Source organism: Asparagus officinalis, chromosome 7, assembly GCF_001876935.1.
Source record: "Asparagus officinalis chromosome 7, Aspof.V1, whole genome shotgun sequence".
Taxonomy (NCBI): Eukaryota; Viridiplantae; Streptophyta; class Magnoliopsida; order Asparagales; family Asparagaceae; genus Asparagus; species Asparagus officinalis.
This window is the reverse complement of record NC_033800.1, coordinates 33,711,253-33,728,349: the sequence shown is the minus strand read 5'-3', so window position 1 is coordinate 33,728,349 and position 17,097 is coordinate 33,711,253.

The following is a 17,097-nucleotide window of genomic DNA, read 5'->3' as shown; positions in this document are numbered from 1 at the left end:
AGGTGTTCGAGAGGATCGGATCTCAGATCTACGTTGCTACACTCCGGATCTAAGCTTGGTCTTAGATCCCGAGACTTGGACGATTGTTTCCTTGGTGAAACAATCCTCCCCGGCTATTATTTCCTTGGTGAAATAATACCCGTTGTACTGCGTAGATCCGACCGGATCTAGATCGCGCGGTGGTCCACGGCAAACAACCCCGGCGCAGGCAAAGAACCCACAAAGCGAGCGACCGCAAAACAGGAGCTCGCGATTCGTTCGACAAACAAGGAAACAAAGTTGTAATTTTCATTTCTTTTCAATTTGATTTTCGTTGTAACCGGATCTTATAAAAAGACCGGATCTTTGTAATCGATAGACTATTACAAGAGTGTACAATGGAATCATTAATGAAGAAAGCAACAATTTTTCCCGCGAACGAGGCTGGGACATATGAGCGAGAAGGGTATAAAGATTCTTCACTCGAAAGAGAAGCTAACTAGCATCGATTTTGTGGAAGTCGGTGTTTGCGAAGACTTCATCTTTGGGAAGCAGAAGAGAGTTAGTTTCTAGAAGAGTGGAAGACCACCTAAAGCCTAAATCTCACAAGCTAGAGCTTATTCATACAAATGTATGGGGTCTAGCTAGCATGTCTTCTCTTGGCGGTTCGGCGTACTATGCCACATTTATCGATAATCACACGAGGAAGGTGTGGGTATACTTCATGAAGCATAAGTCAGGGGTGTTCAACATCTTCAAGAAGTGGAAAACCATAGTGCAGAATGAGATAGATCTGAAAGTGAAGTGTCTGAGATCAAACAATGATGGAGAATATGAATTGGAGGAGTTCAAGAAATTATGTGCTCTAAACAGGATTCGTTTGCAGAGGACCACTCCAAGGACGCCACAACAGAATGACATAGCAGAAAGAATCAATAGAATGCTGACAGAGCATACAAGGAGCATGTGTTTACATGCATGTCTACCAAAAACTTTTTGGGCAGACACGGTGCATACAACAACATACCTGATAAATTACGGGCTATCAGTTCTATTAAACTTTAGGATTCTAGAAGAGATTTGGAGTGGTAAGAAGGTTAATCTCTCACACTTGAGAGTCTTTGGTTGTGTGACATATGTCCACATCAGTGATCATGGCAGAGACAAGCTGGAAGCTAAGCCACTGGAGTATACATTATTGGGTATGGTATTGATGAGTTTGGATATCGTCTTTGGGATGAGAAGAACAGGAAAATAATCAGGAGCCGAGACATCATATTCAATGAGAAGGAGATGTACAAGGATAGAGACAATACCAAGACTGACCAAAGCAGTGGGAGCAACACTACAAATGTGGCTGTATCTGAGTACATGGATTTAGAGGAACTTCCAGATGGGGGAGACAATGTCAATTCTGACCAAAGAATGGAGGAGATTCTAGATACAGAACTAACTACTCAGGGCGAGGAGCTTAGGAGGTCATCCAGGATACCCAAACCGAATCCCAGGTATCTCTCGTCACTAGACTACCTACTTTTGACAGATAGCGGAGAACCTATAAGGAGGCTATGCAAGTGAACGAATCTTAGCAGTAGGCGTATGCAATGTAAGAAGAGATGGATTCTCTCTACTCTAACGAGATATGTGAGTTAGCCCTGCTACCTGCACAGAAAAAAGCCTTACATAACAAGTGGGCCTACCGGATCAAGTAGGAGAGTGATGAAAGGAAGAGATACAATGCCAGATTAGTCGTGAAGGGATTCCGACAGTGGGAAGGAGTGCATTATATAGAGATATTTTCCCCTATTATGAAGATCACAACCATCATGGTGGTACTGAGCTTGGTAGCTACTAAAAATCTCTACCTTTAGCAGTTAGATGTGAAGATTGCCTTTCTTCATAGTTACTTGGATGAATAAATTTACATGAAGCAACATGTTGGGTTCATTGAAGAAGGAAATGAAGAGAAGATGTGTAGGCTCAAGAAGAGGTTATGCGGATGAAAACAGGCCCCAAGACAGTGATATAAGAAGTTCGATAACTTCATGCATAGTAATAATGGCTATGACAGATATAATTCATATCATTGTTGTTACTTTAAGATGTTCGAGTCCAGCTATATAGTGTTATTACTATATGTTGATGACATGTTAGTTGCAGGACCGTGTTTATAGGTGATAAACAAGATGAAAAATCAGTTAGCAAAGGAGTTTGTCATGAAGGATCTGGGTGTAGTAAAGTAGATTCTTGGGATGCAGATTAGTCAAGATGTGGCTGAGGGGATGCTAGAGTTGAATCAGTCTAAATACATTGAGAAAGTACTTTAGAGATTTAACATGCAGAATGTTAATGTCGTTAGCATGCCCCTTGGAAGTCAGTTCAAGTTATCTGGAGAACAATCACCCAAGACAGATGCAGAGAAGGAGCACATGAGGAAGGTGCCTTATTCATCAGCCATTGATAGTTTGATGTACACAATGGTTTGCATGAGGCCGGATATTACCCATGCAGTAGGAGTTGTGAGTAGGTTTGCAAGCAATCCACGAAAATAGCATTTGGAGGCTATGAAGTGGATATTGTGATATTTGAGAGGGACTATGAATATGCCACTGTGTTTCGGGAAGTATATGTGGATACAAATTTTGTCGGTGATCATGATACAAGGTGAAACACTGTAGGCATCGAAAATTGCCTATAGGTCTCCACGAACAGCTTAGTATTAAGGAACGACGATGAACGTCACTATTCGGTCCACAGGAGTTCGATTGATTTTGGTGAACGCTTGAAGTGAATCGACGAACTACGTGGACTAACAGAATTTCGGAATAACGAAGGTACGGGCTAATCGGGAGCCCCGTGAGGTTTATAAAAAGAACAATGCCCTTCGTGTCTCATTCACTCTACAGATGATCCAACTATCGGAACTGATAGAACTCCTTGTCGGCTTTCCAACGCACTTTGAATCACTCAAATCTGAGTTCAGACGAAGAATTTGCAGCGGAAACGAACAAACATACGAAAAAAGCGGCGATACACCATAACGGAGTGTCTCGGACCAACGAGACACCCTAAGGTGTCTCGGCCCAAACCGAGACACCCTAGGGTGTCTCGGATCAAGGAGAGACACCATAGGGTGTCTCGGATCAAGTGGAGACACCCTGGGGTGTCTCCAATGCAGATTTGGGCTTTTAGGTGGTTTTAACCGCTCCGTTATCCCCTCAAGCCTATAAATACAAGCCTTAGGCCTCATTTTTTCGGATCTAGAATTTTGGAGATTAGCCGAAGCCCTGCCGGATTGAAGACTGAAGGTGCACGGATTTCAGAGAGGAGGAGGAGAGATCGGATCGAGTTCTTCAACGCAAGAGAGAGAGATTCTTCAGATCTGCAGTTCCCCGGGTTCGTTCCTTAAGATTATCCCGTTGTGGTAATCTTAAGAAGAGTGATGTTTCTCAATCCCCTTCGCGGATAGACGAAGCTCTGCCCAATTTTTCAGCAATCAGATCTGATCGACGGTGGTCCACGGATAAACCCCAGCACAGGCAAAGATCCCACGCAAGCAGAAGACCGATAAACGATCTCTGTGTTTGTTTGATAAAGTTGTAAACTTTTTTTGTTTTTATTGTGTAAAATTCTTATAAAAAGACTGATTTTTGTATTCGTTGTAAACGTCTGAAGTTTGTAATGAATCTCGCAATGAAACAAGCAACTTTCTCCGCAAACAAACTGGCGACCACAGTGGGAGCCAACAGCTTCGCTGCCGAAGCTGTCGTGCCGCAGCCGATGATCAAGATCCCGGTGCTCGAAGAGGTCGAATACGACTTCGACCAGCAAAAGTTCGAGGAGTATGTCTCCTCCTCTTCCTCCAGATCTGCCTCTCCTTGTAGATGCAGGAAGGCCTCCTCCTCCAGGAAGATCCGCTAGTCTTCAGATCTGAAGACCCAAGAAGATGATCTCTCCGCCGTCGTTGTTGTAGTTACACCTCGCAACGATCCGCCGGCTTCAAAGAAACCAGATTCCAACTTTCGTGACCAAACTCGTCGAAAGTCAAGAGTTGACCCGTTGAATGGTGCACAATTTTGACGAAGAGGGCTCTGTCAAAGGCGCCGTCAACATCTCGCGCGTTAAATTTTGCCAAGGCTTTTGGAGCCTGTTGACGGGATCTGCCTATTTGATGCGGCATCTGAACGCCAGAAGACGCAAAAGTATTCTCCCGCAACAAGCTTTGGAACGCTCCTCCCAATTACCTACCTAACGAATGCGTTCGTGTCAAACGAACCCGTTCAACTCCTTGAGGAGCAATATCCACAAGCGGCCGCGCACTGCTAGCGCCAGACGAGGATCCTTGTACGGAATGCACAGCAGTTTACAGAAGCCCGAAAGGTGTGTCCCAAAACGCACCGAGAATCCTAAGCAAGGTTGGATGCAAAGGTTCAAATTAGCCGCCTAAGGCAACAAGCATCCCGAGGCTCTCTCCGGCCTTTATCAACTCCAGATCCCGTTCTTATTGCTCTCGCACCTCCGGCGAAGCCCTATGACAGCGTGGATCTCCCCAAATCTAGAGTCCCGTTGAAGGATTGCATCGGTGCTCTACCCGAGGATCGAGGCAAAGCACCTATTAAGGAAAGCTTGAGACCGTTGAAGGAACTTCGAGCAAACATCCAGACTGGGGGTCGTACGCAACCTCTTAACGAATTAATTTCCATAACGGCCCGCTTGGGGGTGCGTGCAAAAAACCAGGAGCCCATTAAGGTTTCACCCTCACAAGGGTGTAATTTCAAACGTGTGACTCCTGTAAATGCCAACAAGGCAATATTTACTCAGAGGAAAACGCGTCAGACAGACGAACGTGTTATACCTGAGAATTTATGTAAACAGCCGATAGGTTACTCCGACCGTAACGTCGATGAGTTGTACTATCGGGCTGGGGGTACGAATAAATCTCGAAAGAGAAGTACCCGAAAAGCGGACTCTCACTGTCCGTGTATCAAAATTATCAGGGCAGTATTATCAGCGTGTAGCTATCCCAAGACCGCTCCACAGAGGGTCTCGATATCTGAGAGGATCTCCGATGGAACGACGAAGCCCAAATCAAGGCGTTTCCACCAAAGAGGATCGGTTGATCGAGATGATGAATTCCCAGAAGTTACCATCAACATGGTCAATAAGGGAAAATCTCCGATTGTTTCAAGTGGTTCCGACCCTAATTTCTCTCCAGGAAGAAGAGTCAGTTCGGGAATAACCCAACGAATATCTCAGCTTCAGCTAGAAGCCGTTGGACATAATGATTACCAGGGTGTCCATGAAGGAATCCATTCCAATGACGAACTCTCGGATTCTTATTCCGCAATTGCCTCTGACGATACAACATCTAGCATAGGCGAAGCTCAGGAAGTGTTCATGATAAACACCGAGCAAATAACCAAAATCATTGAGGATGCTCTAGCCAAACAAAAAGAGAACTTCAAGTTCGAAATGGAAATGGCTATGCAGGAGATGAGACAAATGCACGACCAACAAATCCGAGCTTTGTCGAATCAGCTATTTGAATCCAGCCGTCGTACCCAGAACGCCGCAGTTGACAGCGATCCAGAAGTGGACGAAATCATCATGGTCGATGCACCTCCCAAAAATACTGGGTGTGGTTCAAATGCACACCCTACAAATAACAACGCTGGGGGTGGTTCTGCCAAAGATAATAACACTGGGGGTGGCCGCATTATTCCTCTCAGAAATTCTCCAAAACAATTGATGCCCTGATGTCTGCTCAAGAGGTAAAGAAGACCGGCATTCCATGTCCTTACCCGAAAGAGTGGGATTCGATCCCGTATCCGGTGAAGTTCAACCTGATCAACTTCACGCCGTTCGACGAGAAGGGTTCCCCCACTCAGCACCTGATCTATTTCAAGTCCCATTTGGGAGTGATCTCTGGTAACGAGCCTCTGATGGTCTGGTCATTTGTTGGCACCCTTCGCGGGCCCGCCTTCAATTGGTACCGCCGCCTCAAGCCCGAAAGCATCAACAGCTGGGAGGATCTGGAAAGCATGTTCCTCACTCATTTCTTCGATAATGATGCCGAAGTGTCGACCAGGACACTCTTCGATGAGAAACAAAAAGACGGAGAATCGGTGGATACCTTCATCAAACGCTTTCGCAATCAGGCAATGAACTGCAAGGATCCCATCACGGAGGAATTCGTCTTGCAAACCTGTCATAATAACTTGTCAATTAACATCTTGGACGTTATGGGAGTAGAGCCGCTAAATACCTGGAAAGAGTTGAAGGTGCGCAGAGAGCAGGCCGAACGCTTCCTTAGAAGGAGAAAGGTCGAAAGAAGCCAACCGATGACTAACCCTCTGAATCCGGGTCTCGTTTCCCATAATGAAGGGAAGACACCTACAACAGTTGTTAACGTTAATCAGACGTCGCAACAGCAATCCCGAAGACAGCAGAATAGTTCGGATCCGAGGCTCCAAAAGAGTACTCATTCAAGGACGAAGACGTTCCATCCATCTTCGAGACCCTTCTTGAAAACAACAAGATCAACCAGCCGCCCATCACAAATCAGGAGGAAGCGGACGATACTGCAGATCCGAAGTACTGCGCGTACCACAGGAGGATCCTTCATCCCACCAAGGCTTGCTTTACTTTAAAGAATAGCATCCAAACCTTGGTTGAAGCCGGCGTCATAACGCTAAAATAAGCCAAATGAGAACGGCAATACTCCGACAAGTATAAGAGTATAAACTGCTTCTCAATACTCCGAAGAGTATACGAGTATAAACTGCTTCTCAATCCTCCAATCGGTATATGAGGTTAAACTGCTCCCTGATACTCCAATAGGTATATGAGTCTAAACTGTTTCCTATCGTTGATGGGAAGTTCCTGGAGAATGTTACGCTAATATTCTTAAGGATAACCCGGACATGTAACGGAGTACAAAGTCAGACTCAGTTCCAAGAAAGAAGCTGGGGGTGGATGATTCATGTAATGGGAAGTTCCCAGAAGAACGCTATATGTAATTTTCTTAGGGATAACCCGATAATTACGAACAAGGTGATAAACACTAAACCCCCACTATGATTTGTACTCCCACTCTCACTGTCTACCTGGTCAAACCTTCCTATAGTTAGGACCACAACCAAAGTCCCCTCTCGATTCCTTCCATGAACGAGAGGTCCACTTTCAAATTGAACGATCAAGCCTATAAAAGGTAAGATCGTCTTAAACCTCCCACTTCCACTGCTTCCTTGGTCAAACCTATAAAAGTTAGGGCCACAACCAGATTCTCCTCTCGATTCCTTTCATGAACGAGAGGTCCACTTTCAATTGAGCAATCAAACCTATAAAAGTTAGGATTGTCTCCAACTTTACTTAGTCAAACCTGCAGATAGTTAGGACTAAGATTGAGTTATCCTTTTCGATAAACGAAAGACTTCCATCTTTTCCTTTTTCCACCAAACCTATAAAAGTTAGGGTCGAAATTGGGCTTTCTCCTCAATAAATGAGGGACTCTTTTTGGATCGAATGACCAATCCTATAAAAGTTAGGGTCGTTTGAATCTTTCCGATTCTCGGAGTGGAGATCCCACTCTTAGTTTCATCATTTCGGATTCTGAGGGTGGAGATCCCACCTTGAGTTTCCTTTCCAACTGGAGATAGAATATAAAATTCTTCCTCTTCAGTGCCGGGAGATAGAATATAAAATTCTTCCTCTTCCATTTTCCAGTCCGTCTTTACCCTGAGAAAAGACACAATTCCCAACTTCCAATCCGTGCACTTTGTGCACGGGGAATTTTATCTCAACTCCTAAATAGAGATAAGCCTACGCCTAACACGCGTTGCCGGTTTAGTCTTTCACCGATTGAAAAAGACACCAGAATCCAGTCTGGGGCATTTTATCCCGAAGCCTAAGTAGGGATAAGTCAACGCTTAACCCGCGTTGCTGGGTGGTTCGTTCCCGTAAAAATGACCGAGTCTACGTATTCAGCATCGTAGCAACAAAAATCCATGCAGCTCAAGTACACCTCTGAACGCAACTCAAATCAGCTCTGAACGCAACTCAAATCAGCTCTGAACGCAACTCAGATCAGCCTCTGAACGCAGCTCAGATCAGCAGCTGAACGCAGCTTCAACCGCTGCCAGACGTAGCTCCAGCTGACTTCGAACGCAGTTCTATACTGCTGCCAAACGCACCTTCAAACATAGAAGAACACAGCTTAATATCGTTGCAGAACGCACTTCCAGATGCTGCGTTCAAACACAGAATCTATGCCAGAACGCAAGTCAAAGTTCTGACTTGTTCAAACACGATCAATGCAGTTTCGAAAACCGCTCTTCACCCACGATCTGAGGAGTGGCTTACGTGGGCTCTTCACCCACGATTTGAGGAGTGGCTTACGTGGGTTGTTACAACCGATTAATGAGGCAAATAAACCCTCATTTGGGAGCGTATTATGGGGGCAGTTACACCCCTAATCTCCCTATAAATACCAGCAAACTCAACAGAGTTAAGGGGAGAAGGTGGAGATCGGATCTTTCAGAATCAGGAAAAGAGGATTGACTCCTTACACAGTCTGAGGAATCAACAAGCGGAGGAGCTCCAAACCGTCGCTACTTGGCCCATTAACCGAATTATTTTTGGTTCAAACAACTCTATCATCATTAGAGTTTGTTGTTTGTTCTGAAATAGAAAACTCGTCAAGAGTTATCAACCAGACCAGACCGTTGTTCCAGTGAGTATAGATATTCGGATCGTCAACGAGAAGCAAACTCGACGCAAGCATTCAAGGGAGGCATCTCATCGCTACCAAGAAGAACCCAGAATTAAACAAAGGGGAGAATCCAGAACATTCTCTTCTTTTTTGTAATCAGGAATTCGAATTGTAATTGAGAGTAGAGAGAGTTGTAATCATTCTTTTTCTAAGCAGTTAGAGAGAATAAAGTCAAACGCAATTCTTTCCTTCATTTTCTTATTACAAAATTTTCCACAAACAAAAGATGGCGACTCTGCTGGGGACTAGCTTTTCTGACGAGAAAGTGGTGGCGCAATCCGACGTTCACCTCACTAGAACCACGGTTGAAACTCTTGTCGTGGAGTTTGACCAAGCCAAGTATGAGGAGGTCCTCTCCTCTGGATCGCTTAGCCCTAAAGCCAGGCGTGATACCCACAAGATCTCTAAGGAGGTCGTAATTACTGCTGAGATGCCAAAGAAAGCCCTCTCCTTTGGCCAAAGCCTCAAACTTGCTCTGCAAGCTGAAGATCTCGCACCCGTTTCGACACAGCGTGTACTGGGACAACGCTGCTGCTAAAGCTTTGAAACAAGCCAAGAAAAACGCCGCTCGAAGACGGAGAAGATCCATCCGACGAGCACATCTTCGAGAAAATCAATCCTTGGTCCAACGCAAGGATTGCATTTCCGAAGCTCTGCCTAAGCATTGCGTTCATACTCCAGAACGCACACTTCGAGGTAATGAATCCAACTATGAACCTCGGGTGATTCAACTTAAACGCGACCCTCATAGTGCGTTGTCCAATCAAAATATAGCCCTGCTACGGGAAAACAGGCACCTCATGAGTGCGTCCAAACAAAACAAGACCCTAAGGGGTCTGTTTCATCAGCTAAACGCAGGCCAAGGCCTAGTGTTTATAGATCACAACGCGACCCTCGCACTTCGACTCCCGAATGCGATGTGGTTCGCCAAGTTCAAGAGAGTCGACGTGGGTTTCAGATTCACGTCCACCAAGAACCAGTCATGCCTACTCAAGGACAGGGGGTCTCATCCACGACGAAGAAGTATCCTCAAATCTCTGATTTGCGAGAGTTACTCTCTAGAAAATAGCCAACGCAGCGAGCAGCTCATTCATGTCACTGTGAGCGGCTTATTTCAACAGTCCTTTCCGAATGTCACTGTTGTATGCCGGAGCCTCGCAGGTCTGTATTCGACAGACTGTCTGACGTCGCAAGACCTACCAAACGACGACGTCAAAAGAAGAAAGTTTCTGAAGCCGAATACCCTCAGGTCACCATCAACATGACCAGCAGAGGAAGGGCTCCGTGTCCTAGTTCTGATGAATCAATAAGAAGCCATTCTCCGACTGTTCAAGAAATTTGCGATGAGTTCGAAGGGGTATATCGACATACTCGGTCACGGACCGGAGCTATTCGCTCAGTAGATTATCGAAAGTTGGCCAAAGGGATTACGACAAGTGATGAACATTCGGCAATAGCTGAATCTCAATCTTCAAGCTCTGTCGGAGCACAAAAAGTTTCTGTTTACATGGCAGGAAACTCCGAGGACATAGCCAAAAGAGTGGATGAACATCATGTCATGCTCCAGGCGCAACAGGAGACACTTCTCCAATTGAAAGACATGTTGGCCCAGTTTCTGGCAGAAAAAGGCTAAAAACCTGAGTCTTCCCGGAGGACAACGTCAAAGGGAAAGCAAAAAGCACACGAACATTCAGATCATGAGACTCACAATTTGGATTCTTCTTCCGACAATGAGAAAGAGATGGAAAAAGAGCTGTATCCTCAGTCAACCAAAGTGGATGAGCTAGAAGCCCGCCTTAACGCAATGGCCAACAGAAGCGAGCTTCGTGAGGAAGGAGTGATACGGCCTTACCCTGCAGAATGGGATACAACTCCCTATCCGTCAAAGTTTAAGGCTCCAACGCTACAACCTTTTGACGGTACAGGATCACCAAATCAGCATATCTACTACTTCAAGTCACAGACCGGAGATGTGGTAGCAAACGATGCAATCCTGACACGCTTGTTCATCGGTACCCTTAAAGGAGTGGCCTTTGAATGGTTTATGAAATTGCCTGCTGGATCTATTCAGAAATGGGTAGATTTGGAAAGGCTTTTCTTGGCCAGATTCTTTGAAGACGACACAGAGGTCTCAGTCTCTTAAAGGAGTTGCATTTGAATGGTTTATGAAACTGCCTGCTGGATCTATCCAGAAATGGGTAGATCTGGAAAGGCTTTTCTTGGCCAGATTCTTTGAAGACGACACAGAGGTCTCAGTCCCGACTCTTCTCACCACTAAGCAGAAGAAAGGAGAATCTATTAAGGCTTATGTGGAGTGGTTCCGTAGCATGGCATTGCGATGCCCATCAGGTATGACTCAATCAACTCTAGTTGAAACTTGCAGGCACAACCTGCAGACTCAGCTCCTCGCTCAGATGGGAGTAGCAGAATGTCGCTCCTGGAGACAGTTAGTTTCGCAAGGGGAGCAAGCTGAAGAGATTGTCGCTCGGGTCAAAGCTGAAGAAGAGCCACAACCCAAGCCGCAGCAGCAATGCAATCAGAACAGCGCCCAGCGATCTAAGGGAAAAGAGACTTTAGCGGCTGACTACACGCAAGTACCACCGCCTACTAAGCAAGGCAAGACACCCAATCAGCAAAGAGCGCCCAAGCAGTATTCGTTCAAAGAAGAGCATGTGGACACTCCGTTCCAACTACTTCGGAAGAACAATAAATTGCAGCTCCCCGAAATCAGAAAACCAGATGAGGCAGGGAAGGTAGATGACCCCAATTACTGTCGCTATCATAGGTTCTTGGGACATCCTACTAGAAAATGTTATGTCTTCAAAGACATCTTGCAAAATTTGGTGAATGCCAATGTACTTACTCTGAAGCCGGATCAGAAGACTGTATCCACTAATTTGATTGCGGTCCAGTTCGGTGACTTTCCCCCTGTAGCTGCTGCAGACGGTGTCATTCCAGTCCATAAAGGGGAAATGCACTTGAAAAACATCGACTTACACAATCAGAAGGACAGGGGGTTGGTACCCCTCACTACCCCAAAAGGAGAGATCATGTGGGTCCATCCTGACCTAATTGAAGATCAGCAATGGACAAACACCTCGTTCAAGCAGAAAAGAGGCAAGGCTAAGTCATCCAACATGATTAGCCCCTCTGTTAGTGAGAATAATGACCATCTTAAACCTCTCACCAACTCAGAAGAAGAGAGAATCATCCTAGCGGCGTACCCGGAAGGCAACCCCGGTACTCGTTCAGGGAAAGCTTATTTGAGGAACTATGACCAGAATTCTCAAGAAGCTGAAGAACAGCCCCAAGACGCTGGGGGTTCAGTGCCAAAGAAGCCGGTTGATAAAGGGAAACAAAAAGAGCTCCGGTTCAATAAGAATCTTCACCAAGATCTGGGCGAAACAAGCGCCCCTTAGCAATTTAATGTGATGGCGCAGTTAGCCAACATACCTGTCAGGATCACCCTTTATGAGCTATTGAAGTTGTCCAAAACCACCAGAGAAGCTCTAATTGAAGCCTTGAAGAACACGGAGAGTTTCATCACTCAGGTTACTCCAATTTCTGAAGTGTCTGAAGATCAGTCCTGTCGGCAGTGTTTACAAGCAGCCAGAAGCCTACCTTGCATATCATTCACTCAGGAAGATATGCAAGTGAAACATAAACATGACAGACCCCTGTACTACACAGGATACATCGGGTCATCAGAAATAAGCCGCGTTCAGGTCGACCCAGGCTCGGCACTTAGCATCATGCCATATAGAGTTATGCAAGTTTTAGGGATTCCCTTACATCGGTTGCATGCTACCCAAACTACCATCTTCGGATTCAATGCTAACAGCACTCGGCCTATGGGAAAGATCAAACTCAGATGTCAGATTGGAGATCTCAGATCCGAAGTGGCTTGTTACATCATAGATGCGGACACGTCCTACAATATGTTATTAGGACGACCATGGATTCATGCAAATCGCATTGTCCCATCCACCCTACATCAAGTTATGAAGTATGTCAATGATGAAGACGAAGTTCGGACCCTGATTGCGGAGAAATACCCCTTCAAGGGAGTGGAAAACTTCCATATGGATTCTGTCTTCTACTCAGAGTCACAAGAGACAGAAGATATCGATAGTGGTAATGAAGCGGATGTCGAACCAGACCCGGAAGGGAATTGTCCCTGGGAGTTGAACTTTAATGTAATTGGTCCAGTTAAGAATAATAATAATGTACCGAGTGAGGGCGAGTGGTGCATTAATGAAGATTTTATTTTGGCGTACTTGTCGGATGAATCTTTTAAAATTGGACAAATAGAGCATGATCATAATACAGGTACTAGCTCGTGGCATACATTGCGTGAAGAAGCATGCCTCACATTGCCAATTAAGTCATACTTCACTTCCGATGAAGAAGTAGAAGATGAACAAAAGGCTTTCTTCGAAGTCCCGTCTAAAAAGAAAGGGCAAAAGCCAATCCGTCTTGGTAAAGTCAAACCCACACCACTCCGACGGGGAAGTTCAGAAGAAGATGATGGAGTTCCTCAATTTCATTACCATGAACCCAATTCTATACACTTAATGAAACGAATGGGGTATAACTTTAATGAAAAGCAGGGTTTAAACTTCGGGAAAGGAAGGCGAACACCGATTCGAATGTCTCTCACCCCCGAAGGAAAACCTCCGGACTACTATCAAAAAACCGAAAGAGGCGTGGGTTACGTCACAACTCCGTCAGCCTCGAAAAATGAAATCAGTAACTACCTGCGTCACGACCATTCATCCGGAACATCTTCATATGAGTCCGACGTCAGTGTTGGGCCTTTCTTCAAAAGCCTAACTGTGAACATGGTTTCAACTGGTCATCCAGACAAGGACGCAGGGGGTGATGAAAGATTAATTGAATCAACCGATGACCCTTGGATTAAACGCATCAACATCTTGTGGGATATGTGCTTTGAATAGCACGAACCACCCACTGAAGATAAAGTAATCCAGGTCAACATGGGAGATGAATCTAACCCCAAGCCTATCTTCATAGCTGAAGACTTATCATCATCCGAAAAAGAAGATCTTATATCTCTCATCCGAGAATATATAGATGTCTTTGCTTGGAATTATGAAGACATGCCTGGTCTTGACCCAAAAGTGGTCATGCATCGTCTCAATATCGATCCGGATGCCAAACCCGTTAAACAACAGCAACACCGGTTTCGTCCAGAGATTATGGAATCAATTAAGTCAGAAGTTAAAAAGCTCATAGACTCAGGTTTTGTTAGGGAAGAACAACACCCCGACTGGGTGGCTAACATCGTTCTAGTGCCCAAGAAAAACGGTAAGGTCCGGATATGCATCGACTTTCGCGATCTTAACGCAGCTTGTCCAAAAGATGAATTTCCGCTTCCTATCACCGACGTCATAAAGAATGTCTTTCATGGATGGGTTTTTCGGGTACAATCAGATCAAGATGCACCCAGAAGACGAAAAGCATACCGCTTTTAGAACACCACTGGGGGTATATTGCTATACAGTGATGCCATTCGGCCTGAAAAACGCGGGTGCAAATTATCAACGTGCAATGAATACCATCTTTCATGAGCACCTACGTAAGAAGATCGAGTGCTATGTTGACGATATAGCAGTAAAAAGTCAACACAAAGGTGATCATCTTACAGACTTGAAGACAATGTTCGATATCATGCGAGCACATCAATTGAAGATGAACCCAACAAAATCATTCCTCGGGGTATCAAGTGGAAAATTCCTGGGATTTATCGTTACCTCCAAGGGAATTTCTCTTGACCCGGAAAAAGTGCGTGCTATCCAAGACATGCCACCGCCTAAGAATCTCAAAGAGCTCAGGGGTTTGAAGCCATTCCTGTTATATGTGAGAGCCATGGAACATTCTCTTGGAGCTCTGTTGGCCCAGAATAACGATCAGGGTCAAGAGCAAGCCATCTATTACCTAAGCAGGACTATGATGGGAGCCGAACACCGATACAATCCAGTTGAAAAAGAATGTCTCGCTTTGGTATTCGCGGTTCAAAAGATGCGACATTACCTAGTGGGACAGACAATTCACGTCATCTCTAAGGTGAATCCTTTGAGAGTTTTGATGACGAAACCATCATCTCTAAATTGCCGGCTCGCAAAGTAGGCCATTCTCTTGTCACAATATGATATGCAGTTTTTGCCCCAAAAGGCAGTCAAGGGTCAAGCATTGGTAGATTTCTTAGCTGATCACCCGGTGCCAGGGACATCTAAGTTGTATGAAGAGTTGCCTGATGAAGTCGCTGAAACTTGCGTTACTCAAGAAACCACGCAGGTGTGGAAATTATTCTTCGACGGTGCATCTAGAGCAAACCCTCACGGAGCAATCACCGCAGGAGTGGGGGTCGTACTCGTTTCTCCGAACAGTCACGTAATCCCAAGGGGGTTCTCCCTAATCGAACCCTGCACCAACAATGTAGCCGAGTATAATGCTCTGCTATTAGGAATGCAATTTGCCGAAGAACTTAATGTTCAGCACCTCGAAGCTTACGGTGACTCTCAGCTCATCGTTAATCAAGTCTGAGGGGAATACGAAGTGCGGCATGAGGATCTCATTCCGTATCATATCGCAGTGCTAAAGCAAGCTGAGAAGTTTAAAGGTTTCTTTATCGAATACATTCCACGAGTTCAAAATGCTTACGCAGACGCTGCTTACGCAGACGCTTTAGCTTCGCTGGCGACTTCATTAGCGCTTCCTCCAGGGGCTGAAACTACAATCTCGGTTACAGGACGCGAGTTATACTGTTTTAAGATACCTATGGAGGAAAGCTCCGATGAGACGACGACAGGGAAAGTCTGTACAACCTCGATGGAGTTTGAAGCTAGAGATTGGCGATTCCCGTATATCGACTATGCCATATATGGAATATTTCCTGATGACTCTAAGGAAGCGGCCACTATCAAACGAAAGGTCCTCCAGTTCTATTATGATGCGGTTTCTCAAACCCTATACCGTAAATCACATGACGGAGTTTTGCTTCGATGTCTTTCCCGGAAAGAAGCGAAAGAGGCCCTCAAAGAAGCTCACGACGGAATATGCGGGGCTCATCAGCCCGGAGCTAAATTAGGAGATCGTCTTCGACGAATCGGCTATTATTGGCCAAAGATGTTTTCAGACGCAGTCGACTACGCTAGACACTGTCATGCATGCCAAATTCATGGGGACTTTATCTATCAAACGCCAGGTAATCTGCATCCTACATCCGCAACTTGGCCATTTGAAATGTGGGGCATGGATGTTGTAGGACCAATTTCTCCTCCAACCTCCAAAGGACACCGGTTTATTTTGACCGTAACCGACTATTTCTCCAAGTGGGCGGAGGCAATCCCGCTAAAAGAAGTCAAGACTTCAAATGTGATCAAGTTCATTAAACATCACGTCATCTATCGTTTTGGAGTCCCAATACGAATAGTTCATGACAACGGGACACAGTTTGTTAGTTTTGGATTTCAGCGGTTCTGTGATAAATTTCGCATCCAAAGTGTTACATCCACGGCATATTATCCGCCAGCGAATGGTCTTGCAGAAGCTTTTAACAAAACCATTGTGAAGCTCCTCAAAAAGTTTGTCTCTAAGAGCCGACGAGATTGGGACGAAAGACTTGGCGAATGTTTGTGGGCCTACCGCACAACAGTGAGGACCCCTACAAGAGCTACGCCGTTCTCTTTGGTATATGGCTGCGAGGTCGTACTGTCATTAGAAATCCAAATTCCATCTTTAAGAGTCGCTATCACAACCGGACTGACAGATGAAGAGAAACATGAACGACGTTTGCAAGAACTTGAAGCTTTAGACGATAAACGACTTCAGGCTCAACAACAGATCGAATTATATCAAGCCCGCATCTCTAAAGCCTACAACAAAAAGGTTAAAGAGCGGATTTTCAAGAAAGGCGATTTGGTTTTGGCTAACCGACGACCCATGGTGATGACTCATAAAACCAAAGGGAAGTTTAATCCTAAGTGGGAAGGACCCTTTGTGGTAGAGACAGTCTATTCCAACGGAGCTTACCATCTCATCAATAAAAAAAGCGACAGACTTATGATGCCAATTAATGGAAAATTTCTCAAACAATATTACCCGTAAGCTACAAGTCTCTTGAGCTTAGCTGGGTGTTGCTCATCAAATGTTTGTCTAAACAAATAAGTTCTCCTACTTTGTACGTCGTCAAGTTAACATTACACCTCTGATGATTTAAGTTGTCGAGAAATATTATAATAAAGAAAATTTCTTAAGTTGTTGGATTGATTTGGTTCAGTGGAAAAATTCTAGCGGCCTAAGAAGTGCACCCAAGATTGAAAGAG